Source organism: Carassius gibelio, chromosome A8, assembly GCF_023724105.1.
Source record: "Carassius gibelio isolate Cgi1373 ecotype wild population from Czech Republic chromosome A8, carGib1.2-hapl.c, whole genome shotgun sequence".
In the NCBI taxonomy this organism is placed as follows: domain Eukaryota; kingdom Metazoa; phylum Chordata; class Actinopteri; order Cypriniformes; family Cyprinidae; genus Carassius; species Carassius gibelio.
Window position 1 is genome coordinate 9,923,860 of NC_068378.1, and position 23,922 is coordinate 9,947,781.

The 23,922-nt window shown below is 32.5% G+C and overlaps 4 long non-coding RNA genes across 7 annotated transcripts; 3 read left to right on the top strand and 1 right to left on the bottom strand.

The window, feature by feature from the left end:
• Window positions 1-1,003: 1,003 nt before the first annotated feature.
• Window positions 1,004-14,964, top strand: LOC128018387 (uncharacterized). 2 transcript variants are annotated; one of them, XR_008184850.1, is made up of 3 exons: window positions 1,004-1,461; window positions 14,223-14,276; window positions 14,358-14,964. It is a non-coding gene; the product is annotated as an uncharacterized LOC128018387 (long non-coding RNA). The 2 variants fall into 2 exon arrangements; XR_008184849.1 differs by lacking the exon at window positions 1,004-1,461 and adding an exon at window positions 13,705-14,106.
• On the top strand, window positions 1,770-4,598 carry LOC128018391 (uncharacterized). Its single transcript, XR_008184857.1, has 5 exons — window positions 1,770-2,025; window positions 2,877-3,176; window positions 3,302-3,462; window positions 3,745-3,895; window positions 4,005-4,598. It is a non-coding gene; the product is annotated as an uncharacterized LOC128018391 (long non-coding RNA).
• LOC128018390 (uncharacterized) lies at window positions 7,043-10,268 on the bottom strand. 3 transcript variants are annotated; one of them, XR_008184856.1, is made up of 6 exons: window positions 10,062-10,268; window positions 9,011-9,247; window positions 8,793-8,928; window positions 8,522-8,654; window positions 8,031-8,150; window positions 7,043-7,492 (listed from the first exon to the last, which is right to left on the bottom strand). It is a non-coding gene; the product is annotated as an uncharacterized LOC128018390 (long non-coding RNA). The 3 variants fall into 3 exon arrangements; XR_008184855.1 differs by lacking the exon at window positions 8,793-8,928; XR_008184854.1 differs by having other exon boundaries at window positions 8,793-9,247.
• A 2,828-nt stretch (window positions 14,965-17,792) lies between the features above and the next one.
• Window positions 17,793-19,043, top strand: LOC128018389 (uncharacterized). The gene is made up of 3 exons (XR_008184852.1): window positions 17,793-18,189; window positions 18,306-18,359; window positions 18,441-19,043. It is a non-coding gene; the product is annotated as an uncharacterized LOC128018389 (long non-coding RNA).
• The last annotated feature ends 4,879 nt before the right edge of the window (window positions 19,044-23,922 follow it).

Below are 23,922 nucleotides of genomic sequence, written 5' to 3' on the forward strand. Positions count from 1 at the left end.
TCAGCTATTAATGCTAGAGATGTCCAAATTATCGGTTAATGTAAATGTAATTGCTGTCATCAACACTATTAAGTGGTGGCATTCTTTCTTAAGCACTTTTATTTTTATGTATAGAGACAAAGGAAGGTTTTTTTTTTTTTTTTTTTTTTTTTTTAAGAAACATTGGAATAATTGTTCAATTAGTAAGGTTTAAATATGCTCACAATAAGTGTCCCTTTATGAATATATATATATTTCAGCCAATACGTGAAATATGACAATGTTAACAGACTTTAAAGTGTATGGAAATAACAATGACACAATATGGCTGTACTGTATAACTAAAAGAGAAAACGAATATGTGAAAATTCATTATGTGATTAGGAGGCTAATAATGAGTCAAGAGTTTTGCATTATAGAACAATCTTATTATGGATATTTTTTGTGAAGATTGATTTGTAATTGGATGGTAGAAGTGTAAAATATTATTAATTTATTTAATTTAACATTTTGAACTCAAACATTTATGGTTTAAGTACAGTCAGAATTGACTATAATTGTTGAATGTTTTATATATTTATTTATCTATATTTTATTATATTTGTGTTTAAGTATTTGTTGGTGTGTATTAAAAACAAAATACAGGACAAAAGTGCTTTCAATATAAGGTTATATAAGAATGTGTTGTGTGTATGATTTAATCAGTTAAAGTCAGTGACAGAAGTGTCTTTTGTTTTATTTATAGAAATGTACAAGGTGCTGTATATTCATTATTATCCTAAAATAAAAAAAATAATAAAAGTAGGCTATATATAATTATTTTTTGTGGAACCTGGTCAATTTTTTTTCAATGATTTATTGAAACTATATATTTATTTATTTAAATGATATACAATAGTTAAATAAATATTTAGTGATCTATAAAGAGTTGTGTTAGTATTATTTAAATCCAAAAAATCAGAGGTAGCTATATTTTTTATAGATTGGTGAGAGCTATGGAAAGAAATAAATGGACTTTAAGCACTGAAACGTGATTTTGTAGCTGTAATGTCAATATGTTGAATTTTGTGGTAAAATCCTATATCTTGTTTATTAATGTGTTGAATTGACAAGTCAAGCTAGTAGATATTTATAATATTATAGTGGCATGATTGGATGTTTTTAAATAAAGATTTACAAAAACTATGCTAGTTTGGTAGCCCATACTCGGAATTGGTCTGCATTTAAGTTATCCAAGTACACACACACAGTAGTGAGAAGTGAACACACCGTGAACACATACACAGATTAGTGGGCAGCTATAGATCCTGCGCCCTGGGAGCAACTGAGGGGTTCAGCAGAACAGGTTATTTTGCCAGGTGAGGGGGCGTGTTTTGGAGGGTAAGTGACGTCAATGTAACCTTTTATTTAAACTGCTGAGAATGACGGTTCTGGCACTCAGTTGGACTGTTTGTTGAAGTCTGTGTAAAATGGAGAAAAGTGGTGAGAAGTAATTTTTTTTAGAACGGAACAATGTTTTTATTGTATGTGTACCGAGTGTATTAATCTTTATATTTGTAGATTTTAATCTTTATACTGTATTTATTTTGTTGGCACAGAAAGCAACATGGTTGTTTCCAGGTTTGGGAAGAAAGACTTCGTTGTACCTAAAGGTATGTTTGTTGACTAAATAAATGTTCTTGTTTTTTGACCCATGGGTTATTTAGTTGTGACAATGGTTTTGTTTCTTGCAGGTCTGAATGTTTGCTTCTTGACGGATTCCATGTGCCGTGGTTTGGACCAATACTGTGCACCCGATTCGAACGTTATCACTCGATTGAATGGGGCGTTATCAGCGGTTATCAGCCCATAGAAATGGGCCAGGAGGGGCCTCCTGCGCCTACTAGTAGGCTCAGAAGGCCGTGATCATCCATCCAAATGGTTGATCACCCACAAATATACAAGAGAAGACTCCAGATCCAATCCCAGAATTCCTGCTCACCTGTAATCGGAAGTCTACTGGACGAAAGCGGCAACGTTGCGATATTTCCTGCTTAATATTTTCAGGTAAGACTATTAAAATTATAAAACTGAGCATTTAAACTGTAATGGAAAACAATGCATACACTCGTATTGCGTGTCATTATTGTTGACATGAGATAACCGTATTGCGATTTGTCTGCAAACGTTATCGCTAAACCATATTACGTTATTAGCGTGTCTTTATGTTAAAGTTGCTAATATGAGTGTGTATTTACGCCTGAAGCTAATGGGGGAATTTAGTTTCGAGTTAAACTGTCAAAATGACTTTTTACACTCTTACAGGCTATGTGTATGCTCGATAACGCCTTACTGAAGCCTGATCATAGGACTAATGTAGCCCATATTGACTTGAGGGAAATATTAAACACAAGACGTATTTTACGGCTGTTTGGAAACCTTGCGATATTGACTAGAGTGTAATATAAAGTTCTGTGGGTTTGGACAAAGCTTGGCTGGATTTGATCCCATATCAGGAAGCTTTGGATCTGTCTATCTCTCTGGCTGTCTTTCTATCTATATACCTTCTAAAAAAATAAAGGGAATACTTAACAACACAATATAACACACAAGTGTTCCCTTTATTTTTTTGAGCAGTTTATATATATATATAGCTAGCTAGCTGTGTATCTATCTATTTATATAATCTATCTATAGATGTAGATCTAGCTTGATGTGTATTTATCTATCTATCTATCTATCTTGCAATCTATATATCTAGTTATCTAGCTAGCTGTATCTAACTATCGCACCAAATATCCCTCATCTGACTGCATCCCATTTTCCCTCATGTGTTTCTGTCTTTTAGGCTGTGATAAGAAGTACGGTACGGGTTGCACTTTGCTTTATGTAATAATTGCCAAATATTTTGATTTCAGATATGGGAAAAGCTCTTAAGATGACCACACGTTTCAGGAACGTTAAAATTAAGTTGGTGAGGAGGTCTATTGCGGGCCCTGCAAGTTTTCTTACCTCAGTCAAGGTCTTCCCCAGCCCAGCTACAAACAGACCCACCCTTCAGACCCTTCTATTACATCTCAACCTGCTGAACCTGATGATGTGACACAGAGCTGTTCTGAGAGTGCATACAGTAAGGCAAAGAAGAGAGAGCTTCATGCCTGGGATGCAGTCAAGGATGAGATGCTTAAGGTGTCGTTTGAATGTCATCTGAATCCACTGTAAGTCGCTTTGGATAAAAGCGTCTGCTAAATGCATACATTTAATTTAATTTATACTGATATGTTAGTCTCTATAGTAGTACTAGGTTATGTTTTTATGTTATTTTCCTCTTTATATTTGGCAGGACGGCTCTGCACCGTTACAGTCACCATGTGTGCGTGTGAACCAGAAACCTGTACTCTGCTGAGATATGGGCTCTGACCAGCAACAGCCACAAGCCCCAGACAGACAGCCTTCTCCATCCCTCTGCTAGAGCTTTCTGTTTCTCTGTCACTGGAGTGTCAGGTTCCCCATATCCCACTTTAGGCATCACCACTTCCGACAAAGAAGTTTGGTTAATATTTGCCCACAATTAAATTATGGAACCATATGCCCAGCATGTCCTAAGGTTGGTTATAATTCTAGCGTGGTTCTTGTTTGATTAAATTAATGGCATAGAATTAAAATCTGAATTAATATCAAACTAAGTTAATTTGTTTATGTAGTATTATCATAGAAGTAATAGTATAAATGTATAAACCTGGTGCGGGTACACAACCAGTGTTACTGTAAGTGTTTGTTTTCCAGGCGGATGGAGATATGATTGTCACATTGGATGCCAACTTTGGCCTTGTGAGGAAGCAAAGCTCCAGTACAAGTGCGGTTGATCCATTACACGGAACCCGCATGTTTAGAGGAATACCTGCTATCACATCTTGACAGCTCAAAGCCTCAAGAGGTTAATCATTGTTGCAGAATTTCATGGCCTAAGTCCATGAAATATTAATTAAACTTGTGAAAAAGATCACTCTTCCTCCCATAAATCTATGTTTTCCTTAAATCTTTAGGACTGCAGTAAGCTGCTCTCATTCAAGGTCTCCAACAGCTGGAAAGAAAATGACATCAAGCCACTGTGATGTTTCACCCACATGTACAAGACATTATAGACATATAATATAATATAATTATAATATATAAATAATTTAATTACTTTACTGCATTACTTGTGCAGACATGTTGTTTTACCAGGTCTGATCTATTTTAAAAGCTTAGGCACTGTATTTAAGCATACATATCCCCACTAGTCTGTCTGTGTGAGTACAACATTAAAAAATAAACTGTCTATAATTGTTACTCTACAAGCACAGTAAAATATTTATATAAAATATATTGCACTACTGTTATTTTGCATAGAATACATTGTTCAACAATATTTTTGCACACTCATCCAACTGTATTTACTACCACTGTTCTCACGTTCCTGCTTCGTTCCTGTTCATAATATATATATAATCCTTCATTGCTCTGTTCATAATGTACATACAATCCCTACATTGCATTCATATTTAGATTCTGTATATACTCTGCTCAATACTGTATATAGCAACTCCACTGTACATTCTGTATATCATAGCTTCACTTACTCTGCACTTTTATGTATATAAAACACTATATTCTTGCACTTCTGGTAAGATGCTAACTGCATTTCATTAGCTCTGTACTGTACTCTGCATAATGACAATAAAGTTGAATCTAATCTAATCTAAAAAAAAAAAATTTGTTTACCATAATGTAATATGTTATTTACTGTAATGTACAAATGTGGTCAATGTGTAGGAGGTGTTTTGTTTTTTGTGAGCTCACCATCAAAATCCCCTTCGACTGAGTTGAAATGACAATACATTATTGGATCTTGAATCCTCTGAAGCAACTATGAGTTTGTAAAAAAAATAAAATAAAAGGGAACATAGAGGTGTATTGACTCTACGAGTTACAGCCATGTTTTCAGCCATGGCGTTCTGCACTTATTCACAGCTCATTTAAAGTCAGTGAAAAGTAATTTACTTAATAAATAACATACAATGAATTTACAGTCATAATCCAGTATGTGACAGTGTGCCACATTCAGTAGGTTCCTACATAACTGTTATTGGCTTGAAATTCTCCAGATCCAAGCCTATGTAATTTAACAAATTTTTTCTCTTCTTCCCATTGGCTGTTTTCGTTTTATTTTCACATTCTTCTTTCATTGAATGTATATTACATTTAGTTTGTTCGTTGCCATGGTGGTTACGCTGCTATCGCTGAAACCACGTGGCTTGCATAACGTACTTCCGCCCAAAAGTATTTTATTCACAAGACACTTTTTTTAAAATGATGAATTCAACATTTGTCCACGAAGAAACAACAACAAACAGATAACTCAACAATAAGATATGTTAATATAACTTTTGCACATTTCTCCTTCGATTCAGAGAAATACATTTTTGGTAGCAGAAGGTTACGGAAGTGCATTGTGTTGTGGGCGGGGTTTGCGCGTTCTACATTTCGGCTAAAAAGTCTTAAATAAACAAATATATTTAGATTTTCTTAACGTAAATCATCTAGATGCAGTGTAATTAATAGATTGGTTGTACTAGATATTTGATATATTCAGTAGATATATCTTTTTACAACCCTAATTTCCAACCCTAATTCGCAAACCAGATACTACAACTGCAGTGCTTGATTTGTATCAAGCTGCACCGAGTAGCGATAGGGAATTGTAGTTTTAAAAAAAATCGTGTATTTCTTAGAATTGGATATTGCAAATAGTGAGTTGAGAGTACAGTGTGGAGTTTAGGCGGATTGTAAACATATCTATGTAATCAGATTTTAAATGTCTAAATTTCAAATGGGTTCAAATTACTTTTAACCAGATTTGACAATATCCCAAGCTGTTGACTATAGTCACATCATAAATGAGGACAAGAGCTCTCTATAACAGTTAGTCCCATGTGTGTAGCCCTTTTTATTGCTTTATTATAAGCCTTCAAATATGCACCAAGGTGATGTTTCAAAGGTCAGTATTTCAAAACAGGAGCCATGTAGAATCTTCATACTTACATATGTTACTCTCTGGGTCAAGACCTTTCTAACAATGTATGTGGTTTAGCTCTACGACAAAGTTTTAATTTTCTCATTTCACATGCACAAGCCATCTCGGGTGTAGTTTCAGAGAGCTATTTGAAGGCTCAATAGCCATAGCCTATATAAAAAGAAGCTATTTGCTTGTTTGTTTGTTTCTGACTTTGTAAACAGATTTATGAACCCACAACATGACAAATACCCTGTCCGCACACACACACACACACACACACACACACACAGAGAGACTCATTTTGCATTTCTGTTTGGTTCACATGTGGCAAATCTAATTATGGGATGGTTCCCCCAAAAATGAAAATTCTGTCATCATTTACTCACCCTCATGTCATTCCAAACCTGTATGAGTTGCTTTCTTATGTTGAACATAAAAAAAGATTATTTGAAGATTGCTGGTAAAAGTTAAAGTTTTTACAAGGTTTCGGAGCAGAAGATCATTAAATTTATTCTCTGTCCATGTTACCAAAACCCATGTGTCATTTAAAAAGCATGTTTGAAAGCATGTCAATTAATTTCTTTGCATTCATCTAGATGCAATGTAATTAATAGTTTGGCTATACTAGATATTTTATATGTTCAGTAAATTTATAATTTTACAACCCTAATTTGCAAACCAGATAAACTAATCAGATTTAAAATGTATAATTATATATATATATATATATATATATATATATATATATATATATATATATATATATATATATAATTGACCGACAGCACTTTGAATTGAAATGTAGTCTACCCACGGCAGACAACTGCAAACAAAAGTGGAACACACCAGTCCTCCCTCACATAAACTGACAATAAACTTTATTTATCTGAATCCAAGGAAAAACAATTGATATCCTTGACACAGAAAAAAAGATACCCTTATGGTGAGGTCCTTGCTAAAACCCAGCCCTACTGAACCAATGATGAAACAGGTGTATATATATATAAAAAAAACATGTAGACTCAATTCAGTACAATATAACTTTATTGGTCCCCACATAAGTCCTGTATAAAGGAGAACACATTGATGGTGCCAACAAACAACAATAATAAATAAAAATGGGGTGAATGAAAATAACAAAAAGATCACAATTTTCTTCTTACGTGTGAAGTGTGGTCATTACAATAAATTTGCAGCATATGTATGTATTGTGTGTGTGTGTGTGTGTTTGTATGGATGGGTTGTGGGCCGTCAACACAGTAAAAACAACTCAAACAAGTAACAAGATACATCTTCAGGGTGTTTGCATGGTGTCTTCGCATTGGCAGTGAAGGCACATGTTCTTTTTAAAGCCACATGCTGTGTGTGACCATGATTGGCACACTGTGCACTGAGACCATGAACGTCACTTCTTTCTTGCATTCTTCTTCTTATCATCAAAATGGACGCGGCAGACACAGCACAAATTGCCTCCATCTACCAAAGGAAAAACACAAATATTTTGAAAGTCAAGCCAGTTAGTTTAAATCATACTCATCACTATATTTTAAGCAACATCTCAAAGGCAGCTTGTTCATTTTTAACTGTTGCCAAAGGAATATGTGGGTATTGTACATCAGTTCATCTCAGAACTCTGGGTTTTTCGTTTCAGAAATGGATGTAAATCAAACCTGAAACAGAGGGGTAACTACATTTTAATTTAACAAACCTCATGACCACTTTTTTCTTCAGCTGCTTCAAGTTTGATATGGTGGTATGAGTCTTTGACAATGTCTTCAATGTGAGAATATTTGATGTTGATAGCCTTGTAAACAAAAATCAGCTGGAATATTTTTAATAATGAAATTTTAATAAAAGAGATAAACAATCCAGTTGTCTAACACAATGTTCTGCACACACCACAATTGCTGTTGATCATCCTTCCATCTAATACTTTAAGAATACCACTAATGCTTAGCAAATGAACCCCTAACTTCAGCTTCTTTAAGTGCATTTTAATTTGGGCATCCCTCACCTCAGGGTTTAGTGTCCTGTGACTGCCCATGTGCCCTCAGTGCTGCTGCCTCTTGAATGTATTTCTGCTTTGCATCTTCCCCCAATGTGGCGCACCTGCCCTTAATATCATTCATTTTGCCTGAAGAAAAAATAGATGCACAGAAAACGTAACGCATTAGTCAGCATCTCCTTTTAAAGTAAATTCATACAACGACAATCAGTACTTGGGTTGTGAAAACCATTTATCTGTAACAACTCTGTAAAAACAAGATAACATGTAAAGTAGATGACCTGATGATTCTTTTCAATACACTCAGCATTCTTAAACTGATGAATGCAATTTGTGTGAGTGAATTACTTCCCAAATACTATCATGAAAAATCTGTTTCATGACGTTTCATGACCCTCATAAACCTTATGTCAACAAGGCCACCATGTATGAAAAGAAACAATTTAGTATAAAAAAATAAAACTTTTAAACTTTTTAAGTCTTTAAATTTTGTTTCTCACCTTTGTTTTTGAATATGTCCCTATAAAAAAGATTGTAATCCGACAGCTCTCTAATGTGAACTTTGGCCTTTGATGGCCGGGGCTCAGACGAAGCATGAGTCATTTGTGATCTTTTGTAATTACCAATCCAGTTCTGAAAAACAAAAAAATAGCAAAAGGGTATTACACCAATTAAACCGAATGTTAACAAAACACTTCATTTATACAAGCAGTGCAGCAGAATGATTTATTTATTTGACATGATGTTTGTTAGTGTGGCACAAAAGTAAACCTTATTTTTACGACACTGGTGTCCAAACCAGTAGCTGATGCAGCTCTTGGTATTAATTCTGAACCAACTCGTGTCATTCCATCCTTAAAACATGATTTCAGGGTTTCCTTTTGATTCCCATTAATGGGAGTTCTCTCTTGGTGAATAACAACAAAGAAAGAAATAGATAGTCAGTAATAAATCAGTAATAAAAAAAAAGACAGTGTTGCAGATCATACCATCGTTCTCAGACACTCTTGCCTAATGCTTCTAGATCAGCAACTGTAAGGCTAACCTCTCTGGGCCATCTTCAACCTAAAACATAAACAGAGAGAAACTTGCACAAGACAGATTTGTGAACAATAAATTCTAAACAGCCCAAAATCAAATTTTGGATAGTTCAACAAAGACATAGAGCATGGAAGTAATAAAACAAACTTGCCACAGAAGTCCTTGCAACCAGCTGGAGATGTATGCTGTAAAGGGAGACAAAAAAGTTAGTTAAAGAGACATTAATGTAACACAGGCAGGCAGACAGACAGACCTTTGGGTTTTATTTTTCAAGTTCAAGTTCAAGTTCAAGATAGATAGATAGATATATACATACACAGCTAGCAAGCTTTAGAGAGAGTGAGAGAGAAAGAGAGAGACAGACAGATAGACACAGACAGACAGCTAAATATATATATATATATATATATATATATATATATATATATATATATATATATATATATATATATATATATATATATTAGATAAATTATATAAATATATACACAGCTAGCTAGCTAGTATAGAGAGAAAGAGACAGACAGACAGACAGACAGACAGACAGACAGATAGATAGATCCAAACCCACAGAACTTTATTTTACACTCTAGTCAAGATCCCAAGGTTTCCAAACAGCCGTAAAATACGTCTTGTGTTTAATATTTCTCTCAAGTCAATATGGGCTACATGATCTGGCTTCAGTGAGGCGTTATCGAGCATACACAATAGCCTGTAAGAGTGTAAAAAGTCATTTTGACAGTTTAACTCGAAACTTAATTCCCCCATTAGCTTCAGGCGTAAATACACACTCATATTAGCAACATTAATGCTCACATAATAAAGCATGCAACGTTAACGTAACGACAGGCTAATAACGTAATATTTTCTAGCGATAACGTTTGCAGATACATCGCAATACGGTTATCTCATATCAACAATCATGACACGCAATACGAGTGTATGTATTGTTTTCCATTACAGTTTAAATGCTCATTTTTATAATTTTAATAGTCTTACCTGAAAATATTAAGCAGGAAATATCGCAACGTTCCCGCATTCGTCCAGTAGACTTCCGATTACCGGTGAGCAGGAATTCTGGGATTGGATCTGGAGTCTTCTCTTGTATATTTGTTGGTGATCAACCATTTGGATGGATGATCACGGCCTTCTGAGCCTACTAGTAGGCGCAGGAGGCCCCTCCTGGCCCATTTCTATGGGCTGATAACCGCTGATAACGCCCCATTCAATCGAGTGACAACGTTCGAATCGGGTGTACTGTGAGGGCGCATATTGTTGGGTCCATCCTGGAACTACTCTGGTCCGTTCAGCACAACAGCACGTTTATCATCTGACAAGAGTAAATGGGGATGCCTTGTTAATCATTCACATTGGGACAAATGATGTCGCTAGTGGGGTTTCAGCAGAAACCATCGTTAACCGAATGGCATTGCTTGTGGAACGCCTTCGTCACTCTTTTAAGTACAAACTGTATTTCGCTATTTGTTCTGTTTTGCCTCGTTATGTTGATGACAAGCAAACTAAACATACAGTGAAGCGATGCAATATATTGTTGGAAAGATGGTCTAGTGAGATGGACAATGTTGTTGTTTTTTTGCGAACGTGGAGAGCATTTGTGTCTGGAGGATGTATATGTTCTGAAATGTTCCGTCCAGATGGACTTCACTTGAATGTGAAAGGGAAAGATCGTCTTTTTCAGTATTTCAAACATTTTTTGTGGAACTTTTGTAATTATATTCTTCGTTTTCCAAGCTTGCAGCAATAAAACTCTATGGAAATAAGCTTTTAAAAGTGTTGATGCAACTTATTTATTGTTCGATATTTTTGGGGTTAAAAAATGTTCTGCAAATATCAGTTCAATTGTGTTTATATACAGGGGTGCACATAAATGGTCCATAACCAAAAAAAAAAAAAAAAAGATCCATTAAATATGTTCTGACAATGTTAATACACAATTAGCCTACCATTTTAGATCACAAACTGCACTATATAAGTTTTATTTTCAACATGAATACATAAATCTAGTGTATCCCATGCCGTTTTTAAAGCACAATGCAAAACTATGACATTCATCCACTGACGCTCTTACTTATACTTTCAGGCAACATGCCACAGTGAATGCCTGCTGAATAGTTTGAATAAGATACAAGTTTGAATATGATAAAAACGCTTTTATTTTATATTTTTTCTTTAGAGCTTTTATTCAAAGTTATTTAAAATTGGGTAATACATAAATCTCCTTAAAGAGGCAGACAAAGAAAGCAGTAAATATTAGCATTTTATTTTTAAGTTTTCTATAAAATAAATGTAGCCTATTTGTATTTAATACTACGACTAGCTTTTATTTTTTTATAATATCTCACACTATTGTTTAGTTTATCTACTATAATTGTATATATATATATATATATATATATATATATATATATATATATATATATATATATATATATATATATATATATATATATATATATATATATATATAAAACTAAATAAAGTGAAATAATATTATAACTATTATGTATTAATTTTTGATAGTAATATGTACTGCAGGGGCGTAGATTATGCGGGGACGTGTCCCCCCACTTTTAATATCATGGAAACTCATCCCCCGCACTTTTTCAGTTAAGTTTGTTCTCATAGAGGTTTTCAAGAGCTGGTGGGAATAAATACAGATTTAAACTCAAAGAGACCTGGATAGTCTGCATATGATTTGATATTTAATTCGGAGCCAGAATACAGCGAGATGAATATCACAGAGCGCAAACTCTCCTGCAGTGTGCGTTTCATTCATACTCACGGAGGGCATTGCGCAGAATGCCATTTCAGGAAGATCCTAATATGGGCAAAAGCGTCCAGCTATTGCTGTATGAAAACAGTTTTTACACAGCAAAAAAGCTCAGAAACTTTTGCAAACACGAAGAAATTAAACATACGATTGCAACAATACATGGTTTTCAAGTAGGCTAATCTCCAGCAGGTGATAAATAAAGTATGAACAATCAGGATTTGTACATTTTCACAGTTAAATAGCAACTTACATAAATGTAAGCCTTTAAAGTACATAAAATGCCTTTGAAATAAAAGCAGCAACCAGAGGCATGTATTTATTTATTTAGTCTGTTTTAAAAGACGACGTAATTTATTGTGATGTGGTACAGTTATTTTGTAGCAGTGTGAACATGTTTTTTATTTATGTTTTGTAACTGTTAATATAAAAGATAGGAAATAATAAAATATAAAAAAATATATGCATTAAAAATATATTTACCAATAGGCTATTATCAGAAACAGAAAAATCACCAAGAGTTTGTTAGATTTTAACTACTACAGTATAAAGTGAAATGTGCAGTGGTTAACTGACTTGGAATTCAAGACACGACTCAGCTGTATAACAGCATGTTCCTAAGTCATTTGAAAAGCCCATTGTTTTGATGGCGAAAAACCATTGTTACATCAGTCATGAAGAGTAAATGGATTTGAAAATGTGTTTAACAATCTTTTTTAAAGTTTTACTAAATTAAGTATGGGTCTTATTCATTAAAGTGGATTATATTTCTTTGTATGCTTTAGGTGTAAATATCAGCTATTAATGCTAGAGATGTCCAAATTATCGGTTAATGTAAATGTAATTGCTGTCATCAACACTATTAAGTGGTGGCATTCTTTCTTAAGCACTTTTATTTTTATGTATAGAGACAAAGGAAGGTTTTTTTTTTTTTTTTTTTTTTTTTAAGAAACATTGGAATAATTGTTCAATTAGTAAGGTTTAAATATGCTCACAATAAGTGTCCCTTTATGAATATATATATATTTCAGCCAATACGTGAAATATGACAATGTTAACAGACTTTAAAGTGTATGGAAATAACAATGACACAATATGGCTGTACTGTATAACTAAAAGAGAAAACGAATATGTGAAAATTCATTATGTGATTAGGAGGCTAATAATGAGTCAAGAGTTTTGCATTATAGAACAATCTTATTATGGATATTTTTTGTGAAGATTGATTTGTAATTGGATGGTAGAAGTGTAAAATATTATTAATTTATTTAATTTAATATTTTGAACTCAAACATTTATGGTTTAAGTACAGTCAGAATTGACTATAATTGTTGAATGTTTTATATATTTATTTATCTATATTTTATTATATTTGTGTTTAAGTATTTGTTGGTGTGTATTAAAAACAAAATACAGGACAAAAGTGCTTTCAATATAAGGTTATATAAGAATGTGTTGTGTGTATGATTTAATCAGTTAAAGTCAGTGACAGAAGTGTCTTTTGTTTTATTTATAGAAATGTACAAGGTGCTGTATATTCATTATTATCCTAAAATAAAAAAAATAATAAAAGTAGGCTATATATAATTATTTTTTGTGGAACCTGGTCAAATTTTTTTCAATGATTTATTGAAACTATATATTTATTTATTTAAATGATATACAATAGTTAAATAAATATTTAGTGATCTATAAAGAGTTGTGTTAGTATTATTTAAATCCAAAAAATCAGAGGTAGCTATATTTTTTATAGATTGGTGAGAGCTATGGAAAGAAGTAAATGGACTTTAAGCACTGAAACGTGATTTTGTAGCTGTAATGTCAATATGTTGAATTTTGTGGTAAAATCCTATATCTTGTTTATTAATGTGTTGAATTGACAAGTCAAGCTAGTAGATATTTATAATATTATAGTGGCATGATTGGATGTTTTTAAATAAAGATTTACAAAAACTATGCTAGTTTGGTAGCCCATACTCGGAATTGGTCTGCATTTAAGTTATCCAAGTACACACACACAGTAGTGAGAAGTGAACACACCGTGAACACATACACAGATTAGTGGGCAGCTATAGATCCTGCGCCCTGGGAGCAACTGAGGGGTTCAGCAGAACAGGTTATTTTGCCAGGTGAGGGGGCGTGTTTTGGAGGGTAAGTGACGTCAATGTAACCTTTTATTTAAACTGCTGAGAATGACGGTTCTGGCACTCAGTTGGACTGTTTGTTGAAGTCTGTGTAAAATGGAGAAAAGTGGTGAGAAGTAATTTTTTTTAGAACGGAACAATGTTTTTATTGTATGTGTACCGAGTGTATTAATCTTTATATTTGTAGATTTTAATCTTTATACTGTATTTATTTTGTTGGCACAGAAAGCAACATGGTTGTTTCCAGGTTTGGGAAGAAAGACTTCGTTGTACCTAAAGGTATGTTTGTTGACTAAATAAATGTTCTTGTTTTTTGACCCATGGGTTATTTAGTTGTGACAATGGTTTTGTTTCTTGCAGGTCTGAATGTTTGCTTCTTGACGGATTCCATGTGCCGTGGTTTGGACCAATACTGTGAGGGCGCATATTGTTGGGTTCATCCTGGAACTACTCTGGTCCGTTCAGCACAACAGCACGTTTATCATCTGACAAGAGTAAATGGGGATGCCTTGTTAATCATTCACATTGGGACAAATGATGTCGCTAGTGGGGTTTCAGCAGAAACCATCGTTAACCGAATGGCATTGCTTGTGGAACGCCTTCGTCACTCTTTTAAGTACAAACTGTATTTCGCTATTTGTTCTGTTTTGCCTCGTTATGTTGATGACAAGCAAACTAAACATACAGTGAAGCGATGCAATATATTGTTGGAAAGATGGTCTAGTGAGATGGACAATGTTGTTGTTTTTTTGCGAACGTGGAGAGCATTTGTGTCTGGAGGATGTATATGTTCTGAAATGTTCCGTCCAGATGGACTTCACTTGAATGTGAAAGGGAAAGATCGTCTTTTTCAGTATTTCAAACATTTTTTGTGGAACTTTTGTAATTATATTCTTCGTTTTCCAAGCTTGCAGCAATAAAACTCTATGGAAATAAGCTTTTAAAAGTGTTGATGCAACTTATTTATTGTTCGATATTTTTGGGGTTAAAAAATGTTCTGCAAATATCAGTTCAATTGTGTTTATATACAGGGGTGCACATAAATGGTCCATAACCAAAAAAAAAAAAAAAAGATCCATTAAATATGTTCTGACAATGTTAATACACAATTAGCCTACCATTTTAGATCACAAACTGCACTATATAAGTTTTATTTTCAACATGAATACATAAATCTAGTGTATCCCATGCCGTTTTTAAAGCACAATGCAAAACTATGACATTCATCCACTGACGCTCTTACTTATACTTTCAGGCAACATGCCACAGTGAATGCCTGCTGAATAGTTTGAATAAGATACAAGTTTGAATATGATAAAAACGCTTTTATTTTATATTTTTTCTTTAGAGCTTTTATTCAAAGTTATTTAAAATTGGGTAATACATAAATCTCCTTAAAGAGGCAGACAAAGAAAGCAGTAAATATTAGCATTTTATTTTTAAGTTTTCTATAAAATAAATGTAGCCTATTTGTATTTAATACTACGACTAGCTTTTATTTTTTTATAATATCTCACACTATTGTTTAGTTTATCTACTATAATTGTATATATATATATATATATATATATATATATATATATATATATATATATATATATATATATATATATATATATATATTTATATATATATAAAACTAAATAAAGTGAAATAATATTATAACTATTATGTATTAATTTTTGATAGTAATATGTACTGCAGGGGCGTAGATTATGCGGGGACGTGTCCCCCCACTTTTAATATCATGGAAACTCATCCCCCGCACTTTTTCAGTTAAGTTTGTTCTCATAGAGGTTTTCAAGAGCTGGTGGGAATAAATACAGATTTAAACTCAAAGAGACCTGGATAGTCTGCATATGATTTGATATTTAATTCGGAGCCAGAATACAGCGAGATGAATATCACAGAGCGCAAACTCTCCTGCAGTGTGCGTTTCATTCATACTCACGGAGGGCATTGCGCAGAATGCCATTTCAGGAAGATCCTAATATGGGCAAAAGCGTCCAGCTATTGCTGTATGAAAACAGTTTTTACACAGCAAAAAAGCTCAGAAACTTTTGCAAACACGAAGAAATTAAACATACGATTGCAACAATACATGGTTTTCAAGTAGGCTAATCTCCAGCAGGTGATAAATAAAGTATGAACAATCAGGATTTGTACATTTTCACAGTTAAATAGCAACTTACATAAATGTAAGCCTTTAAAGTACATAAAATGCCTTTGAAATAAAAGCAGCAACCAGAGGCATGTATTTATTTATTTAGTCTGTTTTAAAAGACGACGTAATTTATTGTGATGTGGTACAGTTATTTTGTAGCAGTGTGAACATGTTTTTTATTTATGTTTTGTAACTGTTAATATAAAAGATAGGAAATAATAAAATATAAAAAAATATATGCATTAAAAATATATTTACCAATAGGCTATTATCAGAAACAGAAAAATCACCAAGAGTTTGTTAGATTTTAACTACTACAGTATAAAGTGAAATGTGCAGTGGTTAACTGACTTGGAATTCAAGACACGACTCAGCTGTATAACAGCATGTTCCTAAGTCATTTGAAAAGCCCATTGTTTTGATGGCGAAAAACCATTGTTACATCAGTCATGAAGAGTAAATGGATTTGAAAATGTGTTTAACAATCTTTTTTAAAGTTTTACTAAATTAAGTATGGGTCTTATTCATTAAAGTGGATTATATTTCTTTGTATGCTTTAGGTGTAAATATCAGCTATTAATGCTAGAGATGTCCAAATTATCGGTTAATGTAAATGTAATTGCTGTCATCAACACTATTAAGTGGTGGCATTCTTTCTTAAGCACTTTTATTTTTATGTATAGAGACAAAGGAAGGTTTTTTTTTTTTTTTTTTTTTTTTTAAGAAACATTGGAATAATTGTTCAATTAGTAAGGTTTAAATATGCTCACAATAAGTGTCCCTTTATGAATATATATATATTTCAGCCAATACGTGAAATATGACAATGTTAACAGACTTTAAAGTGTATGGAAATAACAATGACACAATATGGCTGTACTGTATAACTAAAAGAGAAAACGAATATGTGAAAATTCATTATGTGATTAGGAGGCTAATAATGAGTCAAGAGTTTTGCATTATAGAACAATCTTATTATGGATATTTTTTGTGAAGATTGATTTGTAATTGGATGGTAGAAGTGTAAAATATTATTAATTTATTTAATTTAATATTTTGAACTCAAACATTTATGGTTTAAGTACAGTCAGAATTGACTATAATTGTTGAATGTTTTATATATTTATTTATCTATATTTTATTATATTTGTGTTTAAGTATTTGTTGGTGTGTATTAAAAACAAAATACAGGACAAAAGTGCTTTCAATATAAGGTTATATAAGAATGTGTTGTGTGTATGATTTAATCAGTTAAAGTCAGTGACAGAAGTGTCTTTTGTTTTATTTATAGAAATGTACAAGGTGCTGTATATTCATTATTATCCTAAAATAAAAAAAATAATAAAAGTAGGCTATATATAATTATTTTTTGTGGAACCTGGTCAAATTTTTTTCAATGATTTATTGAAACTATATATTTATTTATTTAAATGATATACAATAGTTAAATAAATATTTAGTGATCTATAAAGAGTTGTGTTAGTATTATTTAAATCCAAAAAATCAGAGGTAGCTATATTTTTTATAGATTGGTGAGAGCTATGGAAAGAAGTAAATGGACTTTAAGCACTGAAACGTGATTTTGTAGCTGTAATGTCAATATGTTGAATTTTGTGGTAAAATCCTATATCTTGTTTATTAATGTGTTGAATTGACAAGTCAAGCTAGTAGATATTTATAATATTATAGTGGCATGATTGGATGTTTTTAAATAAAGATTTACAAAAACTATGCTAGTTTGGTAGCCCATACTCGGAATTGGTCTGCATTTAAGTTATCCAAGTACACACACACAGTAGTGAGAAGTGAACACACCGTGAACACATACACAGATTAGTGGGCAGCTATAGATCCTGCGCCCTGGGAGCAACTGAGGGGTTCAGCAGAACAGGTTATTTTGCCAGGTGAGGGGGCGTGTTTTGGAGGGTAAGTGACGTCAATGTAACCTTTTATTTAAACTGCTGAGAATGACGGTTCTGGCACTCAGTTGGACTGTTTGTTGAAGTCTGTGTAAAATGGAGAAAAGTGGTGAGAAGTAATTTTTTTTAGAACGGAACAATGTTTTTATTGTATGTGTACCGAGTGTATTAATCTTTATATTTGTAGATTTTAATCTTTATACTGTATTTATTTTGTTGGCACAGAAAGCAACATGGTTGTTTCCAGGTTTGGGAAGAAAGACTTCGTTGTACCTAAAGGTATGTTTGTTGACTAAATAAATGTTCTTGTTTTTTGACCCATGGGTTATTTAGTTGTGACAATGGTTTTGTTTCTTGCAGGTCTGAATGTTTGCTTCTTGACGGATTCCATGTGCCGTGGTTTGGACCAATACTGTGAGGGCGCATATTGTTGGGTTCATCCTGGAACTACTCTGGTCCGTTCAGCACAACAGCACGTTTATCATCTGACAAGAGTAAATGGGGATGCCTTGTTAATCATTCACATTGGGACAAATGATGTCGCTAGTGGGGTTTCAGCAGAAACCATCGTTAACCGAATGGCATTGCTTGTGGAACGCCTTCGTCACTCTTTTAAGTACAAACTGTATTTCGCTATTTGTTCTGTTTTGCCTCGTTATGTTGATGACAAGCAAACTAAACATACAGTGAAGCGATGCAATATATTGTTGGAAAGATGGTCTAGTGAGATGGACAATGTTGTTGTTTTTTTGCGAACGTGGAGAGCATTTGTGTCTGGAGGATGTATATGTTCTGAAATGTTCCGTCCAGATGGACTTCACTTGAATGTGAAAGGGAAAGATCGTCTTTTTCAGTATTTCAAACATTTTTTGTGGAACTTTTGTAATTATATTCTTCGTTTTCCAAGCTTGCAGCAATAAAACTCTATGGAAATAAGCTTTTAAAAGTGTTGATGCAACTTATTTATTGTTCGATATTTTTGGGGTTAAAAAATGTTCTGCAAATATCAGTTCAATTGTGTTTATATACAGGGGTGCACATAAATGGTCCATAACCAAAAAAAAAAAAAAAGATCCATTAAATATGTTCTGACAATGTTAATACACAATTAGCCTACCATTTTAGATCACAAACTGCACTATATAAGTTTTATTTTCAACATGAATACATAAATCTAGTGTATCCCATGCCGTTTTTAAAGCACAATGCAAAACTATGACATTCATCCACTGACGCTCTTACTTATACTTTCAGGCAACATGCCACAGTGAATGCCTGCTGAATAGTTTGAATAAGATACAAGTTTGAATATGATAAAAACGCTTTTATTTTATATTTTTTCTTTAGAGCTTTTATTCAAAGTTATTTAAAATTGGGTAATACATAAATCTCCTTAAAGAGGCAGACAAAGAAAGCAGTAAATATTAGCATTTTATTTTTAAGTTTTCTATAAAATAAATGTAGCCTATTTGTATTTAATACTACGACTAGCTTTTATTTTTTTATAATATCTCACACTATTGTTTAGTTTATCTACTATAATTGTATATATATATATATATATATATATATATATATATATATATATATATATATATATATATATATATATATATATATATTTATATATATATAAAACTAAATAAAGTGAAATAATATTATAACTATTATGTATTAATTTTTGATAGTAATATGTACTGCAGGGGCGTAGATTATGCGGGGACGTGTCCCCCCACTTTTAATATCATGGAAACTCATCCCCCGCACTTTTTCAGTTAAGTTTGTTCTCATAGAGGTTTTCAAGAGCTGGTGGGAATAAATACAGATTTAAACTCAAAGAGACCTGGATAGTCTGCATATGATTTGATATTTAATTCGGAGCCAGAATACAGCGAGATGAATATCACAGAGCGCAAACTCTCCTGCAGTGTGCGTTTCATTCATACTCACGGAGGGCATTGCGCAGAATGCCATTTCAGGAAGATCCTAATATGGGCAAAAGCGTCCAGCTATTGCTGTATGAAAACAGTTTTTACACAGCAAAAAAGCTCAGAAACTTTTGCAAACACGAAGAAATTAAACATACGATTGCAACAATACATGGTTTTCAAGTAGGCTAATCTCCAGCAGGTGATAAATAAAGTATGAACAATCAGGATTTGTACATTTTCACAGTTAAATAGCAACTTACATAAATGTAAGCCTTTAAAGTACATAAAATGCCTTTGAAATAAAAGCAGCAACCAGAGGCATGTATTTATTTATTTAGTCTGTTTTAAAAGACGACGTAATTTATTGTGATGTGGTACAGTTATTTTGTAGCAGTGTGAACATGTTTTTTATTTATGTTTTGTAACTGTTAATATAAAAGATAGGAAATAATAAAATATAAAAAAATATATGCATTAAAAATATATTTACCAATAGGCTATTATCAGAAACAGAAAAATCACCAAGAGTTTGTTAGATTTTAACTACTACAGTATAAAGTGAAATGTGCAGTGGTTAACTGACTTGGAATTCAAGACACGACTCAGCTGTATAACAGCATGTTCCTAAGTCATTTGAAAAGCCCATTGTTTTGATGGCGAAAAACCATTGTTACATCAGTCATGAAGAGTAAATGGATTTGAAAATGTGTTTAACAATCTTTTTTAAAGTTTTACTAAATTAAGTATAGGTCTTATTCATTAAAATGGATTATATTTCTTTCTATGCTTTAGGTGTAAATATCAGCTATTAATGCTAGAGATGTCCAAATGATCGGTTAATGTAAATGTAATTGCTGTCATCAACACTATTAAGTGGTGGCATTCTTTCTTAAGCACTTTTATTTTTATGTATAGAGACAAAGGAAGGTTTTTAAAGAAACATTGGAATAATTGTTTCAGTTAGTAAGGTTTAAATATACTCACAATAAGTGTCCCTTTATGAATAAGTTTTCTATAAAAGAAATGTAGCCTATTTGTATTTAATATTACGACTACCTTTTTTTTATTATTATTTAGTTTATCTACTAGAATTTTATAGCCTAGTTTTTTGTTTTTATATAGCTAAATAAAGTGAAATAATATTATAACTATTATGTATTAATTTTTGATAGTAATATGTACTGCAGGGGCGTAGATTATGCGGGGACGTGTCCCCCCACTTTTAATATCATGGAAACTCATCCCCCGCACTTTTTCAGTTAAGTTTGTTCTCATAGAGGTTTTCAAGAGCTGGTGGGAATAAATACAGATTTAAACTCAAAGAGACCTGGATAGTCTGCATATGATTTGATATTTAATTCGGAGCCAGAATACAGCGAGATGAATATCACAGAGCGCAAACTCTCCTGCAGTGTGCGTTTCATTCATACTCACGGAGGGCATTGCGCAGAATGCCATTTCAGGAAGATCCTAATATGGGCAAAAGCGTCCAGCTATTGCTGTATGAAAACAGTTTTTACACAGCAAAAAAGCCCAGAAACTTTTGCAAACAGGAAGACATTAAACATACGATTGCAACAATATATGGTTTTTCAAGTAATCTCCAGCAGAATAAATAAAGTAACAATGCAGTACCAATTGACATAGCATTTATTACAGAATAGAAACTATTCTGCCTTATTATTTGATAAAAAAGTTTGTTTGTAGTATATAAACAAATCATTATTATTTGTTATTGTCCAGTAGTTATAGATTTCTAAGCCAATTAAAAGCTAGTAATTTGAGAAAATTTTTAGTTGCCTAGTATCCACCAGTCAAAAGTTTTTGAACTGTAAACTTGTTAATATATTTTTAAATAAGTCTCTTCTGTTCATCAAGCCTGCATTTATTTGATCCAAAGTAAAGCAACACAGAAAAAAATTGAAATATTTTTACTAACCTATTTAAATTAACTGTTTTCTATTTGGATATATTTTAAAATGTATTTTTTTTGTATCATTACTCCAGTCACACGATCCTTCAGAAATAATTCTGATATTATGATTTGCTTCTCAAAAAAAAAAAAAAAAAAAAAAAAAACACATTATGATAATGTTTAAACCAGCGGAGTGGATTATTTTTTCAGGTTTCTTTGATCAATAGAAAGTTCAGATGAACAGCATTTATTTTGAAATAGAAATCTTTTGAAAAATATTACTTTATCATCACTTTTGATCAATTCAAAGTATGGTGACCCATACTCAGAATTCGTGCTCTGCATTTAACCCATCCAAAGCTTTTAAGAGATATAGTGTATTATGTTGCAAAAGCTTTTTATTTCACATAAATGCTGATCTTTGGATCCTTATATTCATCAAAGAATACTGAAAAAAAACCTCATGTTTTAAATATTTATAATCAGCAAATCAGCATATTAGAATGATTTCTGAAGAATGTGACACTGAAGACTGGAGTAAAAATGCTGAAAATACAGCTTTGATCACACAAATAAATTACATTTTAAAATAAATTCAAATAGGAAAAAAAGTTATTTTATATATAAAAATATTTCACATTATTACTGTTCTTGCTGTACTTTTGATCAAATAAATGCAGGCTTGGTGAGCAGAAGAGACTTCTTTAAAAACAAAATATCTAGTTCAAAAACTGTTGGTATGCTATATAGATTACAGAAATGTTATATATAATATATATATATATATATATATATATATATATATATAATTTCTGTCCCCCTCACTTCTGAAAAGATGGCTACGCCCCTGATGTACTGGGTCACTGTATATTAGCGGTTCTCAATTCCAGTCCTCCAGCCCAACTGTTCTGCCCATTTCGAACGTTTCTCTTAGCGCTTCAGATGTTTGTTCTATTCAAACGTAAGTGCCCTGAGAAGTGGACATTACAGGATATTCCGCCATGATTCCAGTTGGAAGCGAATGTATATGTTCCAATCAAAGTGCATTGAAGTGTGCAAGATGTGAATTTAAATTGTATTGATTTACAGAGGTATGATGTCACAGTTGTCCATGTGTAAAATCGTTGCGCAGCACAGTGAATGTTCTAAGTGAGGTAAACTTTAACAGATTTCCCCTGCTAAGGGAATAGGGAGCTATGAACAATAGGAACACAGTTCATGCACGGAGCTCACTTCTCACGAGCTGATTATCTGAATCAGGTGTGTTAACAAAGAGAAACTGCAAAATATGCAGAGCAGTGGGGCGCAAGGAGTGGAATTGTGTGAGGACCAATGCAGTGTGAGGACCAAAACAAATCTTCAGGTTCTCTTATAACCAGGCTGAAAAAATTATGTGCACACCTGTACATGCACGTGGTCTGTAATATTCGATAATCTCGATATTTTCTGGGATTTTATTGATGGTGATAAATATGTTTTTGAGTCTGTTATTATCTATATAGTCTTTATATTTTGTGTGGTTGGTTCATATTGAGATAAATTAATCTTTTCCAATAAGTTAAAAGTTATTTTGACATTAAATGGACATTTTTGTAATTTTTTTAAAGCTTTTTTTTTTTTATCTTGCATTTAATTAGTGAATTAGAATGTGACATTTGTGTTATCAAATAAATGAAATCAGCACAGAAATTACTTGAAAGATGTTTATTCATGGTTTAGTGCAGGACATTAATGCATTTAACCTGCAGTTTTAAATGCATAAACAATGTTTTGATATATTAAACATAAAGTGTTGAATACTGATATTTGAAATCATTTAAATAATAAAAGATACTATGTGTGTGTAATTAGAACCGCCAGTAGGTTTAAGCATGTCTCTGTTAATAAATGAAACTAATAATTTAAACTACTGAACTGAATCAATTAATCGTTTTGGAATTATTTTTGATCGAAATAGTGTAAAAAAATACATAGAAAATAGACACTATTGTGTTTA